Genomic DNA, 18,413 nt, shown 5'->3' on the forward strand with positions numbered 1-18,413 from the left:
AAAACACTGGTGATAAAGATGCTCACAGACTTGACAGATATGCTTAATTATGACAAATGCATAAGGGAAGAAGTGAAGACTATACTAAATGAAATGAAGGAAAATTCACACAAAACCAATGGAGAAAAGTAGGGAACTGGGGTTCAAATCAATGATTTGGAATATAGTAAAAAAAAAAAAAAGAGTCAACCAGTACAGGAGGAGAAAACAAGAATTGGAAAAAAATGTGGAGAGGCTTAGGAACATCTGGGACAACTTTAAACATGCCAACATCCAAATCATAGAAGTGCCAGAAGGAGAAGAGCAAGAAATCGAAAGCTTATGTGAAAAATAATGAAGGAAAACTTACCAAATTTGGTGAAGGAAATACACATACAAGTCCAGGAAGCACTGAGAGTCCCAAAGAAGCTAGACCCAAAGAGGACCACACCAAGACACATCATAATTAAAATGCCAAAGGTGAAAGATACAGAGAAAATCTTAAAAGCAGCAGGAGAAAAGCAGAGAGTTACTTACAAAGGGGTGCCTATAAGACTATCAGCTGATTTCTCAAATGAAATTTTGCAGGCAAGAAGGGACTGGCAGGAAGTATTCAATGTGGTGAAAAGCAAGGACCTACAACCAAGATTACTCTATCCAGCAAAGCTATCATTTAGAACAGAAAGGCTGATAAAGTACTTCCCAGACAAGGTAAAGCTAAAAAGTTCATCATCACCAAACCATTATTATATGAAATATTAAAGGGACTTATTTAAGAAAAAGAAAATCAACACTATGGACATTAAAATGACAACAAAGTCACAACTATCAACAACTGAATCTAAAAAATAAAAACAAAATACAACTAAGTAAACAACCAGAACAGGAACAGAATCATAGGTGTGGAGATCATTTGCAGGGTTATCAGCTGGGAGGGGGAAGGGGGAGAATGGGAAAATGGTTCAGGGACTATGAAGCATACTTGGTTGGTACAAAATAGGGGGAAGTTAAGAATAATATAGGAAAGGGTGAAGCCAAAGAACTTATATGCATGACCCATGGACATGCACTAAGGGGAGTGGGATTGCTGGTGCGAAGGGGGGTACTGGGAAGAGGGGAGCTAAGGGAAAAGAAATTGGGACTACTGTAACATCATAATTAATAAAATACAGTAGTGCCTCTATATCATGGTTCACTTATCGCAGCCTCACTGTATCGCGGAATTTTTTAAAATATTATATTTAGTTATTTATCATGGATTTTTCACTATATCGCAGGATTTTGCGGTACTGTATACATATGTTGTTAAAGTTATGTAGGTTTAAGAGTTTAGAGTATGTTTAAGAACATAAGTAGTGTTTATAAAAGTGTGGAAAAGGTTAATAAGGGAGTGGGAAAGGTTAATAAGGTACTGGGAATGGTTTGTAGATGTGTGGGAAGGGTTTATAAAGCCTTAAAATATATAAATACTAAAATAAATGTCAGGTTCCTACTTTGCAGATTTTCACCTATCGCAGGGGGTTCTAGAATGTAATACCTGCAATAAGTGAGGGAATACTGTATACTTTAAAAAAAAAAGCCCTAGGACTGCAGGAACCTTCCCTCCAGGGGTGAGCTCATCAGCTACCATTGGCCCTTTGGGTTCTAAATGAACATCCTCACCGAACAGGCTATTTTCCCCTGTAATTAGTAGTAAAGGAAAGGGTGTTCCCTTTATATATTAATGGGAAGCAAACAGACCCTGCAGTGTGCCCACGAGTGGCATTGGCTTGCCTCCTTTTACCTGCACCATGGACTTCGCACCCAAAGGCCTCAGGAGTCCAGACTTGGTCTTGGTCCCTCAAGACAGAACAGCACAACTGGCTTGCTATAGTCCAACCTTGGCATGTCAGATGCACCTAACACCTGCATGTGCATACTTGGATATGCACCTGGCCAAGGCTTATTCGAGGAAACTTACCTGGTAATCAAGAGGTTGTGAAGAAAGGGAAGCTGTGCCTAGCTCTTTGGCCAATTCCTTTACTTGCCCTTGAACTTTTAACCCCACTTGAGCTAAAGGGTAGTGTTTTGCAGGTTTGGTATGCTCGCCCTGGACAGAAACCTCTCCTGGCTGTTATCTTGGCCCAGGACAAACACATTGCTTCCATCTTTCCAGAAGAGCATGATCTCCCCCTCATGGTCTCTAAAGCATATCTTTCTTTCTGACCAGGTTAAGCCTGGGGAACTCAGTAGCATCTTGTGCTCATATGTATGCCCAGGTGCACAATCTCTCCTGCTGCTGGGTCTGCACTGAACTTCCTGTGGATGCCACTGGAGGGCTACCCTGGCACATTGCCCTCACCTCTGATGGAATGGCAGTAGCTGCAGAAGGACAATCGCACTTCAGAGGACTGGGACACCCACTGGCATGCCTTTGAAACCCTCCTGCGAACGGACCATGGGAATCCCAGACCTCGGGTGGGTTATGCCATTGATGATGGCTGGGGATGGTTATTGGTTGAACACGTTGAACTCTGTCTTCAAGCCCCTCACTGTATAGAACAACCTGTAGGGAATGCTAAGTGGCATGTGGGGTAGATACCAGAGGCTCTGTGCAATTCCACCATAATACACAGCTGCTGATACTTGGTGGGATGGGCACCCATATACAGGTACCAAACCCACTGATCTTCTCCACACTGGGTATTTGTGGGTTTGCAGCTGCCATGAATGGCTGTACCTACCAGCCCAGTGGGTAGGGCGATGCACTTGGGGGCTCCCTTTTACACAAGGAAGAGTATTAACTACTCTGCCCCCAACCATTTCCAATTGGAATGCTGTATACCACAGGCGGCATCGCAAGAAGCAAGCCCCCTGGTGGTTTTTATCCATTAGCTCTCTTTCTTCCCAGTGGAGGGGCTATTAAGACTGTATTAGAATTAAGGCTCTAGCTAAGCATGTCGCACAAGCCTTCAACCAAACTCATCATGCCTTAACATTGAGGCTAGATGAGACTACCCAAATGAGGAAAGTAGTTGTGCAGAACCGCATGGCTTTGGATGTGCTCACAACGGCCCAAAGAGGAACATGTGCCCTCCTGCATGTAGAGTGCTGCACGTGTATTTCTAATCACCAAAATGATATTCAAAGTGCCCTCCGTGAAGTGGATAAGAAAGTACAGGCTATCCAGTCTTCCACAGAAGATCCCTTACTTTCATGGTGACAATCCTTAGGGACCACCTGGCACTGGGTCCTGGGTAGCCTCGCTCTCCTAGCTGGTGTACTGCTGGTAGGATGCCATGCCTTATATTGTTGTTGTGATCTATGGGCCCAAGGAGCCCGTCTCCAGCAGGCCCACCATTTAAAACCCATGACCACATAGGGGTGGAGTGTCAGGGGAAGGCCCTGGCTATATGTGGCCAAGGTTTAAGATAGAGTCAGGCCTACTTCTGGACCACGAGTTCCAGTCAGCAATGATTCAGCATAACCACTTGGCTAGGAGCCACCCCTTGGCTGGTACCCGCCTTTGTTCACCAAACATATATAAACCCACTGCACTGTGTGCACGAATAGAAATTGGGGTGTGTGTAGCCAGCACTCTGCCACACCAATAACGCTGGCAAAATTTCCCAACATCTCCACAGACATTTTTCTTCACCACTGGACCAGAGCCCTCCTTGCTATTTGCGGGTCTCGGACTCGACACCTTATATCAGAGAAAAAAACTATATATATAAAACCAGAAATTTTTCTTCATGAAGATAATAAGCTTTAATTAATAAGAATCTTTAACCAAATCACTTGGATTTGAAAAGGTATTTTGTCTAATCAGGCACTGTATTGTGAATACCTTATCTTGGCTAAAAATTATGAAATCTCTTGGGAAAAATATATATCACTGACAAAGCCAGAGAACCTGAAACCAGAGTGCAATCAAGTCTGGTGCTCATGCTGCCTGTCATCACTCAGCCAAAAAGCAGAGACAGGGATTGGATTATAATTGTACTTTTAGTAACATCATAAGCCAGCAGTCTGAGAAGGTGTTATGTACAAACCCTAACAATCACATTCCCTTGAGGTTTCAAAAGTAAGTATACATAGGGGAAACATGGGAATTTGAGAGGGGGAAATTCCTAGAGGCAGTGCAGATGTGCTGTTTCTCTTGGGAGTGGGGAGTGAGGGGCAGAAAGGGGAGTCGTGCATCTTCCCAGGTTCATTCCCTTTGTTCCGGTGTTATCTCTCCATTTGCATTAGTATTCCTCTCTTTTCTGGACACCTGTGGTTTATTGCCAGAGAGGCTATGTGTTCTCTGGTTAAGGAGAAGAGGTATAAACCATTTGCTCTCAAGTGTCCTTGGTTAGGCACAAAAAGGTCTTGTGACTCATCAGCTGGCTGTATGTTGCTCAAATTGTTTGCCCTTGTCCAATTTTCTTGTCTGTGCTTCCCCATTCCACTTCCCAAGGAATTTTCCTAGCTTCTTACTATCCTTTCTCACACCTGTTTGCTAGCTAACCAAATTGGGTGAAGATCTTAAGATAAATTGGTCATGCTGGATCTGTTTACTATCTTAACTGACAATTTTTTCAACAATGTTTTCTTGTCAAACTGTTTTATTACTCATGTAAAATACAAACCTTTGTCAGGACTTACATGTTTAGAGTATTATCATAAATCCGAATTAACAATAGCTTAGGACATAAAGTTCATGAATTTTACATCTTGTTAATCACCTTATCTGAAATAGAAACCCTCTAGGGCTTAACACAGCTTTGTTTTTCTTTATAGGATCTATCACCACCAAATATTTTATCTCCAACAAAAAGTAAGCACCTCAGGGCAAGGATTTTGTTTTGCCAAGACAATGGTACTATCTGTGTTTCGGTCATTTCTTTATAGTAGTCCCCCTTTATCATCTGAAAATAAGTTACAAGACCCCCAGTGCATGCCTGATGATACTGAACCTTATAATATGTATACAATGTTTTTTCCTATACATATATAGAAATGATAAAGTTGTATTTATAAATTAGGCAAGAGATTAATAACAATAATTTCACAATAGTAACAATATATTATAGTGAAAATTATGTGAATATGGTCTCCCTCTTTCTCTCAAAGTGTCTAATAACCAATTTGAAAGCCAAAACAGCATGAATATGTCCCTGGGTTATCATCCAAAAGACCCTAATGTTTCTCAATACCTAAACTGTGTCATGAGGTAGGCTTGCTTACAGAAACTGGAAAGAATTCCTGATTACGAAGACCAAAGTGTCAAATGCAAAAACCAAGATTGTGGGGAACCACTCCTGTGATTTTGGGAATTGTAGCCCAAGTGAGGCCCCCTCCGGGAGGCCTTTAAGTCTCACCAGAAAACTGAAAGGCCGTGCGGCAGACAGGACTGAAGGTCACTCAGAGGGTTCCCATGGGAATTGGATTTAAAGAATGCATATTATACTTTAGAGCTTGCTCTGCTTTTCTTATCTCTTAGTTACCTATAAACAATCTACCTAAAAATGTATGAAGCCTTGCACCTGATGTCAGCATGGTGTCAGGATGTTTAGCAGACCCTAACATAAACTGGTCACTGTGTTCTCTATATTGATATCTATAATCAGTAACTGTCAACTGTAACCCAAGTGTCTGAAAGTTTATTGATGATTCATAAATTTTGACCTTGTATTTACTGAATCTCCTCCTCAATAAAAGGCACAGGAAACAGAAGTTCTGTGTTCTTCTCCACTAGAGATATTAGCCACCACCCATTCCCCCAGACAAAATACAGTGTTCTGAATAAATTTGTTCTGCCATGGTCCTGAAATCTCTGCTGGACAGACAGTTTCCAACTGAGCTGGGGTGTTGGAGGCAGGAGAGCCTCACCTGGTGCCCAGATGAAGGGCACTCAAGAGAAGTGATGCCTGGAATGGCTGCAGGGCCAAGAACATGACCACAGACAACCACACTGAAACGGATGGGAATTTCGGCGTCTCTGCCCATGTTAAGGGAGAGCAGCCCTCAGGCCCTTTCTGGAAAAGGCTACCAGTGTGGTTAAGATTAGGGAGAAAGGATCTTTCTTCTTTCCACCATGCTCTTTAGTGGGGGTTTTGGTTTTGCCTTTGTCTTCTCTAACTCACTAAAGGACCATTTTGGCTTCTCTCATTCAATAAATTGCCACAATCTTGCAGGCATGGGACAAGCATTAAAAAAGCTGACAGGGCACTTGCCACTGGTAAGACTCCCATGAAAGGATAATCTGGATCACAGACCAGGTTAGAGCAATAGGCTCCCACCAGCCACAAGGCAAAGTCCGTGAAACATCAGGAACACAGTTATAAGCACTCACTGCCCAAGCCCTGTGGCATCTCCTCTGAATAGGATTTTAAGAGAATGAGAGAAGCTTTTGGTCAGAAATAGGATTTATATGAGGGCACTGGTGATAACCAAGCTCTGAAGATAAGAGGCTTCCTCCCTTTTGCCTGAATTCTCAGTTGTCCCTACATGAGTTGGGACCTAGCAGAGGTGTCTGGGGTCAATCCCTGAGATATGCAGGGGCCTCACAGGGAATTCCACTTATGGTAATATAATTCTTGGCTCATCCATGGACATTCAAAATAAGAATTGGTCATTCAGCACTCTGAGCCCTTTCAGTTGTTTTAGACAACCAGGAGAGAAACCAAGGCATGTAAAAGAGGTAGGGATGACCAAGGGGTGACTTAAGTTTTAAATAGTCTATTATGTTTATTTTGGAATGTCAGGTCAAAAAGATTCAAAAAGTCCCAGTAAGTCACAGATAGTCTATGCAAGTTAAAGAAAGATTGTGTAGGGGAAAAGAAAAATAATAATAAAGTTAGGGAAAAAGAAAGAAAGAGAAAGAGTAAAGAAAAGAGGTCCTTACATGGCATTGGGGAATAAAGGACATTAGAGTAGGTAATGCAAGAAGGAAAATGGTAGTGAAAAAGAAAAAAGGAAAAGTAAGCATATAAGTCTTTGAAACATTATAAATTTTAGACATAAAATCTGCAGTCCCCAAAATAAGCTGTGCAGAACTTGCTATCTCCCCTGCCTTCTCTACCTTCTGTGAAAATTGTCAAGGTCACTAGATAACAAAAACAGCCCACTTTTAAGCAGATTAAAGGAATACAGTAATCACCAAAAATAAAATTATTTCTCTTTCTCTAGTTTCAATATAGGAACAGAGGGTCACTCTACACTCCCAACTCCCTCCCAGGGAATAGCTGCCACTATTTAACCTCTTAGTTAAAAAAAATAGGCTTGTCTCTGCTTTTCACGCAGGAAGTCCTAGGTTTGTAACATCATCAGAAATGCTATCATTCCAGGAAAGGCCCTGTGACTGGGTGTCTTGACAGTCTTACAGACTCAAAGTTTGGTTTGTAAGTTATTATGCAAATTAATCATTTTGCACAAGTTTGCTCATTGCAGGTTTATCTATCCACCTGACAAGGTCCTACACCCACTCCAACCAGGAGACCAAGTCTTACTGAAGACCTGGAAGACTCAAGGCCCTGAACAGCCACTGGCTAAACAATAAACTGGTCCTTATGACATCCTGTTGCAGACCCATATTGATCAGGAAATCCTGACTCAACTCTCAGCCACAAAATCAGCCATACTGTGGCTGAAGGAACGACAAGATGACCTGGTTACCAGACAACAGCTCACCTGTGACCCAGGGTTTTCAAAACTCTCTGTTACCCCCCTGAAATGGAACTCCAGCCAGCATTCATGGGCAGACATCCAGCATCATCTTTGGGGGGACTTTTATACCAATCTTAAAGGCCACATTGATCAACTGCAGTTTAAACTCCATCAACAGCTTATGGACATTAAGCAGCTTACTGAACAAAAGGTGTTTCAAACCCTAAGTAATAATCTTCAATGGCTTAACCCTAAAAATTGGTTTCAAGGACCAAATTTACATATATGGATAATAGGAGCAGCTGAATGCTTATTGGTTATCGTTATATTCTGTGTCCTCCAATGTGTCTGCAAGCTGTTTTCCCATAATCATATTTGAGAAGAGCAAGTAGCAAGGTTTATAGGCCTTTCTACTATAAGTGTCATATAAAAAAGGGGGGGAATGTGGGAAACTGCTCCTTGTGGTTTTGGGAATTGTAGCCCAAACTGTGAGCCAAGCCCCTCCAGGAGGCCTTTAAGTCTCAGAGGAAAACTGAAAAGCTGTGTGGCAGACAGGACTGAAGGCCAATCGGAGGGTTTTGGGTTTTGGTAATTGGGTTTTAAAAATGCATATTATACTTTAAAGCTTGCTCCACTTTTCTTATCTCTTAGTTAACTATAAACAATCTTTAGCTAAAAATGTATGAAGCCTTGCACCTAATGTCAGCATGGCATCAAGATGTTTAGCAGACATCGACACAGATTGATCACTGTGTTCTCTATATTGATATCTATATTCAGTAACTGTCAACTGTAACCCAAGTGTATGAAAGCTTATTAATGATTCATAAATCTTGAGCTTGTATCTCCCGAACCCTCTCCTCAATAAAAGGCATGGGAGATGGAAGTTCTGTGTTCTTCTCCACTAGGGAGATTAATCCCCCCAGACAAAATACAGTGTCCTGGATAAATTTGTTCTGCCGTGGTCCTGAAACCTCTCCTGGACAGGGAGTTTCCAACTGAGCTGGGGCATTGGAGGCAGCCCAGCATCATAAGATGGCAATGAGGCATTGAGTGCAAAAAACAAAAAATGTGCAAAAGGGTCGAGTGCAACAGAATATGCATGTCTGAAAGAATTTAATCACTCTGCACCACAGCCTATAAACACAGAGGGCTCCTTCCCAGTCAGGGAGAAGGTGCTGTTAGAAATGAATTCATTCCTCGATAAAAGAATAGAGTTTCTGCTCTGCTGTACTGAACTGTTTTGCTCTATTGGCACAAGTGGCACTTGTCAGAAGGACCTTGGTTTGGATCCTTGAACAGGATGGACTGGTAACAAGATACAACAAATATGCTGAATTAAAGGGATTATTCATGACTTGGGCAGGACAGAGCAGAACAATGCAAGGTTTCTTTACACTACTCAGAATTGTGTGGGATTTAAAACCTACTAATTGTTTATATCTGGAATTATCTATTTAAATATTTTCAGACCCAAGGTTGATCACAAGTAAATGAAACTGTGAAAAGTGAAATTGGGATAAGTAGGGGACTTCTTACAGTTGCAAGGTTCATTGGCTCGATGTTTCATAAGGAAGGCCAATATTCAATACATCAGAGTTTGTGAGACAGGCTATTAAGCCAGGACAAGTAGAACAGGGAAACTGAGGTAGATAGTTAAGTAACCAGTGTGCAGTCATATAGTAAATCTAGATGCCAAACAGTTCACAGCTATCTAGTAGATCCTACCTTCCCTACACCAAGAACAGTTAAGAGTAAATGGTTTGCACTTTTCCCCAACCAAAAGGTAAATAGCTTAAATCACCCTACTCAAGGAGATAGGTAGCAGAAATCCACTTAGTGCCATTTGCCAACTATATCCAAGGACACATGAAATCAAGGGAATAAATCTCATTTTGGCACATCTATTGAGATTCTCTCTTAAGACTTCCCCTAGACTCCCACCCTTTAAAAACTCTCAAAATGAAGGTCCCCGCCACATACGTTTGCCTTTCCAGTAGCACCTCATGCCTTTCCCTTCCCCCTCTCCCTCTTCTTTCCTGACAAGCATGCATCTATGTAAGAGAGCAGGCAGAAGCCTCAGAATTTTGCAACTGGGACTCAGTGGAGCACAGCCATTTTCCTGAGAGATACCTACTTTCTTAGTTATGCAAATTATTATGGCCACTCCAGTGCTAAGGAGATGGAAGGGGCTTTGACCATAGAATGGTGATAAAAAGACTTACAGGGCCTCTGCAAGATTCTGCCAGTGGCCAGAACTGGTCAACTAGCCACTGCATCACAGACCAAGGTGAGAGTTTTAAAATAAGATGACAGCCATTAAGCAGAGAAGAGCCACATGGTTTGAAAAAGAGCAGAAGCACCCCACCAGCTGGTCATAAAAGGTCAGGTGTGTAAGAAGGTGTCATGAAGTTCTGAATTAAAAGCTGAAAAACATGGCAACATGGGCAGAAACCTCCCTAATTAAGCATGGATGAATGGGGGAGCTGCCAGGAGAGCTGAACTGTGTCTGGGAAATACAAAGCCATGGGTTTCTATTTTCCTAGAGGGAAACAGTACCTCTGATTTTTTTTTTTTTTTTTTTTTGCAACTCTTCTGTAAATCTAAAATTTTTTTTTTCAGATTTAATGTGTTTTATTGATTAAAATATTACATTTGTGCCCCTTTCCCTTCCCTCTGCTCCCCTCCACCCGGTGGCCCCCTCCCTCCAGTTGTCCCCCCCTTTTAGATTATGTCCATTAGTTGTGCTTACAGTTCCTCCCAACCTCTCTCCGTCTATTCCATTCCCTCCTACCATGATCCCCAATTCCTATATCATCTCCCTCCCTCTCCCCACTCCCCCTCCCTGTTGGCCTCCCCCCACTATGTTTCCCTTACCCACAGTTCCTTTTCCACTCTCGTTGCCTGTTTCGTTTGCCTTTGTTTCATCTCCCTAGCTTCTGTTTTTTAAACCAGTCCCTTTAACTTCTCATATAACAGTGGTTTGGATCTAATGAACTCTTTCAGTTTTATTTTGTCCTGGAAACACTTTCTCTGTCCTTCTATTCTGAATGACAATTTCGCTGGATAGAGTATTCGTGGTTGTAGGTTTTGGATTTTCATTACTTTGAATATTTCTTGCCAGTCCCTTCTTGTCTGTAGGGTTTCCCTTGAGAAGTCAGCTGATAGTCTAATTGGGACCCCTTTGTACATAATTCTTTTCTTCTCTCTTGCTGCTTTTAAGATTCTCTCTTTATCTTTAATTTTTGACATTTTGATTATAATGTGTCTTGGAGTGGTTCTCCCTGGGTCCAGTCTCTTGGGAACTCTCCTTGCTTCCTGGATCTGCAAGTCTATTCCCTTCCCCAAGTCTGGGAAGTTCTCCTTTATTATATTTTCACTCAATTTTTCAAGTTCTAGTTCATCTTCCTCATTCTCTGGCAAACCAATGATTCTTATGTTGGGCCTTTTATAGCTGTCCCAGAGGTTTCTGATCCTCTCATTGTTGCTTGCCATTTCCTCTCGCTGCATTGGTTGACTGCTTGTTCCTTCTCCATATTCCAGTTTGTTGAAATGGACTCTGGATTCCTCACCATCTGTCTCGTATGTGGTTTTGTTCCTTTCGTTATGAAAGTTTTTCGCTTCTTTCATATCTTTTTCCTGCTCTTTTGTGAATTCTGTAAGCCACCTGATAACAATGGCCCAGAACTGAGCCTCTGACAGGTTTCTTATCTGTTCATCTGTCAGGTTCTCTATCTGCTGCCTGGTGAGTTGTGTTACCGGGATCTCTATAGTTGTCTGCCTCATTTTGACAGATGCGTTTTGTTTTCCTGGGCCGGCTGTCGGGGGCAGGGGGCAGTGCCTGCGTACGCGTCACAAATCAGCGACCGCCGGCGCCTGCCTGTCGCGCGACCTATTTCGCCGCCCTGTGGTGCTTTCTGTGGGGGCGGGGGTCCAAGATGGATTCACACAGTTATTCAGCTAGGAGACCGGGATCCGTCCTCCCGCCCCCCTGGGCCTCACTGTTCAAGGCGATGCTGCGGCTGCTCCCCAGCGCCCGGAGTCGCGCAAGCCAGGGGCTTGATTGGAGTCGCGCACGCCAGGGGCTTAATTGCCTCCAGGATTTTTCGCCGCCCCGCCCCGCCGCTCCGCAAACAGCTTTGCCTTCTTTAACTCTTACCTGCCCAAATGGCACCGCTGGTTTATAACTTCATATGTTGGGCTTCCGTGTAGCTTTATTTTCTGGAATTTCTAGTTATCCTTTGTTTTAAAGTAGTTGTATTCCACTATAGTTGTAGAGGGAGACCTAGCGTGTCCGTCTAAGCCTCCATCTTGGCCGGAAGTCTCAGTACCTCTGATTTTTAAGTTCTATAACTGGCCTGGTTTGGCAGGAGGAGGCAGGACTATATGCTTGTGGGTGTTGTAAAGGGAGTGTGACTTAACGGCAGAATTCCATCATTAATCTAAATCTGTATAACTTTTACATAAACAATTCCTTTCCTTTTCACCAAATTCTGGTATTAGGAGTTATGCTTTTTGGCAATGAGCAATTGAACCCCTCATGAAACTGAACAGCCTGTGAGTTCTATTTCAGTCTGGCCCACAGAGGTTCTGTTTCGTCTCCTTTTAAGGGACCCCACAAGGCTTGCAACCAGAAAGCAATGGGCAGCAGCAGCTCATCCCAGGCTAACCCTCTGAACCTGTCCTCAAGGCCCCCTTTTCTCTGACTTCTTTTTTTTTTTTTTATTGTTGTTCTATTACAATTGCCCCATTTCCCCCTCATTGCTCTCCCCTACCCTGTCCACTCCCCTGTCTCCCATATCAATCCCTACCCTGTTGTCCATGTCCTTGGGTCATTTATATTAGTTCCTTGACTAGACTCTTCTTTCCCCCCTTCTCCCTCTCCCCTTACCCCTCTGGTCACTGTCAGTCTGTTCCTTGTTTCCATACCTCTGGTTCTATTTGGCTCACTTGTTTGTTTCGTTCATTAGATTACTGTATTAGGTGAGATCATATGGTATTTTTCTTTTGTCACCTGGCTTATTTCACCAAGCACAATACTTTCCAATTCCATCCACGTTGGTGCAAAAGGTAGTTCTTTCTTTCTGCTACATAGTATTCCATCATGTAAATTAGGGAGAAAGCTTTTAGTTTTTGCCCACTGAGTATGATGTTGGTTGCAGGTTTCTCATATATGGCCTTTATTATGCTGAGGTATGCTCCCTCTATGCCCACTTTGCTGAGTGTTTTTATCAAAAATGGGCACTGTACTTTATCAAATGCCTTTTCAGCATCTATTGATATGATCATGTGATTTTTGTCTTTCATTTTGTTTATGTGGTGTATTACATTTATTGATTTGTGAATATTATACCATTCTTGCATCCCTGGGATGAATCCCACTTGATCATGGTATATGATCTTTTTAATATATTGCTGGATCTGGTTTGCCAATATTTTGTTGAGGATTTTAGCATCTATGTTCATCAGTGATATTGGCCTGTAGTTTTCTTTCTTCGTTGTGTCTTGAGTTGGTTTTGGGATTAGGATAATACTGGCCTCATAGAAAAAGTTGAAGAGTATTCCTCTTTTTGGATTTTTTGGAATAGCTTGAGAAGGAAAGTAGTTAGTTCTTCCCTAAATGCTTGATAAAATTAGCCTGCGAAGCCATCCAGTCCAGGGCTTTTCTGTGCTGGAAGTTTTTCGATTACTGCTTCAATTTCACTAGTTTTTATCGGTTTATTCAGGTTTTCTGCTTCTTCTTGATTCAGTTTTGGAAGATTATATGTTTCCAGAAATTTGTCCATTTCACCCAGGTTGTCAAATTTCTTGTCATATAGTTGTTCATAGTGATTACTTACAATCTTTATTATTTCTGTGTTTATCAGTTGTAATTTCTCCTCTTTTGTTTCTCATTTTATTTATTTGTTGAGGCTTTTTGTGTGTCCTACTATGTGGTCTATCTTTGAAAATGTTCCATGTGCATTTTGCTTCTTTGGGGTGAAAGTATTTGTATATATTAAGTCCATTTGATCCAGAGTGTTGTTCAGTGACATAATATCCTGGGTGTTTCTTTGCTTGGAAGATCTGTCCACTGTTGACAATGGGGTGTTAAAGTTTCCTACTATGAGTGTGTTGCTGTCGATATCCTCTTGAAATTCTCCAAGATTTTCCTTATATATTTGGGTGCTCCTATATTGGGTGCATATATGTTTACAAGGGTTATATCTTCTTGTTAGATTGTTCCCTTAAGTATTATGAAATGTCCTTCTTTGTCTCTTTTTATGGTCTTTGCTGTGAAATCTGTTTTGTCTTATATAAGTATTGCTACCCCAGTATTTTTTCCTTTCCATTTGCATGAAATATTTTTTTCCATCCCTTCACTTTCAGTCTGTGTAGATCTTTAGTTCTGAGGTGAGTCTCTTGTAGACAGCATATATGTGGGTCATGCTTTCTAATCCACTCAGCTATCCTATGTCTTTTGATTCGTGCATTTAATCCATTTACATTTAGGGTTATTATTGATAGGTACTTATTCATTGTCATTCTTCCAATTTGTACCTGTATTCCTCTCTGTCTCTCTCAGTTTCTTCATCTTCTTAAAGCAGACCCTTTAGCATCTCTTGCAATGTGATTTGGTGGAGATGTATTCTTTTAACCTTCTTTTGTCTGGGAAACTCTTTATTTTGCCTTCCATTCTGAATGACAGCCTGGCTGGATAGAGTAGTCTTGGCCTTTATTGTTTATTGCTTGTAATATTTTTTGCCATTCCCTTTTGGCTTGTAGTGTTTCTGTTGAGGAATTTACTGATAGCCTTATTGGAGCTACCTTGTATGTTACTAGCTGTTTCTCTCTCGCTGTTTTAGGATTCTCTCTTTGTCTTTGAGTTTTGCCATTTTAATTATGATGTGCCTTGGAGTGGGCCTTTGGGTTCATCTTCATTGGGACCCTCTGTGTTTCCTGGACTTGCATGACTTTTTCTCTCATCAAGTTAGAGAAGTTTTCTGTCATTACTCTTTCAAACAGGTTTTCTATCCCTTGCTCCTCCTCTTCTCCTTCTGATATTCCTATGATATGGATATTATTATGTTTCATGTTGTCCTGCAGCTCTCTTAAAACTTCTTCATTCTTTTTTAGTCTTTTTTCATTTTGTTGCACTGTCTGGGAATTTTTTTATACATTGTCCCCCAGCTCACTGATCCAATCTTTTGCTTCATCTAGTCTGCTTTTGATTCCTTCTACTGTGTTCTTCTATTCAGAAATTGCATTCTTCATTTCTTCCTGGCTCTTATTGATAGTTTCTATGTCCTTTTTAATGCTGGTATAGTTCTCAGTAAGTTCCTTGTAAGTTCCCTGGAGTTCTTTGTAGTTTTCTTTGAGCTCACTGAGCTCATTGAGTTTCCCTATAATCATTATTTTGAATTCCATGTTTGTTTGCTTACCTCTATTTCATTTAGCACTCTGGAGATTCCTCCTTTCCTTTTGATGGGGATTGTTTCTCTGTCTTCTCATTTTTGTGACTCTTCTTGTTTGTTTCTGCTTCTTAGGTTGACCTTTGACTTCCTGTCATTGTGTTGTGACCTTCTGTGGCAGGAGCCCTGTGAGATTCAGTGGTGCAGTCTCCTTGATATCCTGAACTTGATGCTCTTAAGATGCCCATTATGCTGTTTATTTGGGCTGTCTGGTTGTACTTGGGTTTTGGTTGTTGTTGTGCTGCTCTTTGGTGGGTCCTTCCCTCTGGCAAGCTGACTGTGAGTCACTCCTCCCACCAGGTCTTCTATACTGTTGTAGGGGTGCACTTTCTTTACTTCCTGGATCTGCCCCTGGTGATATCAGATTATGTCCCAGTCTGGGCCTAGGCAGCCTGTTTGAGACTACCAGAGATCTACTGCCTTTGTCTGTCTCCTTTAGTTGTCTGCTCAGTCTGTAATGTCATCAGGCTTAAACTCCAAGGGTGGGGCTATTGCTTCCCCTCAGACTGATGCCACTTTTAGGGGAGTGGTTTGCCTGCAGTATGGAGAAATGAGTCAGCACTGGGTCCTGGTCAGCTGCACTCTCAGCTCTCTCCTCTAAACCACTGCCCCAAACTCTCCTTAAGCATCCCTAGTCCACTCTGCCCTCCCTCTGCTGAAGCCCAGGGTAAGTGGGTGCCAATGTATTTTCATATGCAGTCCCTTTAAGAGCTCTTTGTCTACAGCCGTTTCTCTCCAGCCAACAAAAAACCCCATGGCTTTTCGCTTTTCAGAGTTGGATGCTATTTTATTCTCCACTCTGTTGCTGTGGCATGGGAAGCCCGGCTGTGGGTTTAGACCATGCCCTTCTCAGGGGAAACCCCCATCTCCTGAGATGTTTCTCCATCCCTTCAGATGCCACCTGTGGGAGCCCAGCCAGTCCTCTTGCATCTCTGCACTTCCTACCAATCATGTTGTGATAAATCAGCCTTTCCTGTCTGTCTGTGGTTATAAGGTTTCTCTCCAACTAGTGTTTAGTTGGTTATTTTGGATGATTTCTCCACAATTAAGATGTAATTCCAGATTGGTCCTGGGAGGAATTAGTTTCCACTACTCCTCCACCATCTTGGATCCCCTCCCTTCACTGACTTCTTAGTGAGTGAAATAAGCCAAGCTTAAGATCATTTTCTCACCTAGTATTCTAGGTCCTTCCTTGTTTCTCTATCCCCAGCTTTAAAAAACAACCCCTAAAAATCACCTGGACTAAAATGACAGCAAACTCACAACTGTCAACAACTGAATCTAAAAAATACAAACAAAAACAAACTAAGCAAATAACCAGAACAGGAACAGAATCATAGGTGTGGGGATCATTTGCAGGGTTATCACCTGGGAGGGGGTAGGGGGAGAAATGGGGAAATGGTGCAGGGACTAAGAAGCATAATTAGTTGGTACAAAATAGACAAGGGGAAGTTAAGAATCATATAGGAAAGGTTGAAGCCAAAGAACTTATATATGCCACCCATGGACATGAACTAAGGGGGGGGTGGGCTTGCTGGAAGGAGAAGGAGACTGGGGAGAGGGGAGCAAAGGGAAAAGAAATTGGGACTACTGTAACAGCATAATCAATAAAATATACTTAAAAATTATTAGTTAAAAAAATAATCACCTGGACTCATGTTGTGAAATCTTTCCTGCACACAATCAAGACCCCACACACTACTGGCTGACCCTAGGCAGATCCATTCAGGGCCAGGTCCCCTTTCTGGTAACATTTGGAATACGAAAAGGTTTATTGATCAAGAAGGCATATGTCTAGATGATGAGAGTGTCTTATGGTTCCCAAAATCTATATTAAGAGAGCTCAAGATTCAGGCATCTTTTATTGTCAAGGGAAGGGAAGAGGGGTAAGGCAAGAAGTTGGCTAGACAGGTAAGTGTCAAAAGGGATCCAAGGAAGAGCACAACATTTCTAAATCCAAATCCCTTTGTTTTTGGCATGAGCAGTGGAGGTGGAAGCTTCCAGTGGGCCAGTTCCCTGTTGACACCATTGTCCAATTGTCACTGCTGAAGACATCTCAGAGTCACCCCATGTTGATGGACCTTAACAATGGGCATCTGGTAAGCTCGAACAACTGGACAAACATCAATGTTGTAAGGAACGAGGAAATGGTGACTCTCAAACCAGTAGAAAATTATTAGCAGCAAAGGACAAATGTAATTAAATCTTGAATCAGGGGGTCTCCAAGCCAGAGTTAACAGTATTGGCACACTTACAAGTCAGGAAGGGGACATTCCACAGCTCAGCACAAACACTTCTGAGGACAAAGGATTTCTGAGATAAAGTGGGGAAGATATTCATCACCAAACTTCAGGAAATGGGAAAATGTAGCTAGACAGTCCAGCAAACAAGTTAGGAAAATTTCAAAGAGCTGGAGACACATCTATAACCAGATCAGCCTTAGTTAATTATCACCCTCAGTTAATTTAGCTAATCATGTTAAATTGTAACTCCGGAGTATTCAGCATGGAAAAACGGAGGAGAAGGAGGGGGATGGGGAGTGGGGCAAGGTGGGGTTTAGGCGCGTTAGGATAAAAGCAGTCTGCTCCGTGTGTCAGCACGTACCTTTGATTTAGCCTTTTGGCTGTGCCCAGAGCTGCAGATCTATGAATGAACAACTACCTCGGTTACTGCTAAAGTCCTGTGTCCTGGTGTTTTTATTGTGAGCGTTTCTCACAATGTGCGTGAGGTAATCTGCATATCCAGGGACAGGGACAAGTTCCGGTGGATGCCCAAGCCCTACATTTGTGGCAGTAACACCAAGTACCTGCACATTTCAGCCGAGAACACTGTAATGGTTAAGGACGAGGTGATGACCAAGTCGCTGTCTGCGACAGCTTGCAGCAACAGCAGAAGCAGCAGAAAGGCCAAGGCTTGGGGTGTGCTAGCTGAGTGAGGAGGTATGTTTGGAGGCCAGGGCCAAGGCTGTATCCCAGGCACCAGCGGAGGTCAGCCAGTAAAGAATCCCGCAGGCAGGTGGGCACTCAGTGAACCAGGCTCATTGTCCCCCAGAGACTTGAGGCACCTCCCACCAACAGGCTGCGTGTCTACTCCAATCTGTGAATGTGTTCAGAACGGAAATAAGAGGCAGGTGTTGTGTGTGGGGGGGCACCCACCTGTGCATTTTGCAGACCTCCTCTTTATATAAAGTCTTTTTTTGTTTAGCTATGACTTCTAGAGTTGGAAATCTTATTTGGTGGTTTTGACTTTGTGAAGTTGGAACCACCTTGATTCCTGGAAGGTTCTCTGTGTTAATGCGTCTTTAGAGCCCTAGCCCTTGTGTCATGGAGCGCCTTTTCCAAACAGGTTTGT

General features: G+C 42.4%; 1 pseudogene; it reads left to right on the forward strand.

The window, feature by feature from the left end:
* The first annotated feature begins 17,131 nt into the window (after positions 1-17,131).
* LOC150010392 (U6 snRNA-associated Sm-like protein LSm4 pseudogene) lies at positions 17,132-18,249 on the forward strand (annotated as a pseudogene).
* The last annotated feature ends 164 nt before the right edge of the window (positions 18,250-18,413 follow it).

Source organism: Furipterus horrens, unplaced genomic scaffold, assembly GCF_987537825.1.
Source record: "Furipterus horrens unplaced genomic scaffold, mFurHor1.1.pri manual_scaffold_5, whole genome shotgun sequence".
In the NCBI taxonomy this organism is placed as follows: domain Eukaryota; kingdom Metazoa; phylum Chordata; class Mammalia; order Chiroptera; family Furipteridae; genus Furipterus; species Furipterus horrens.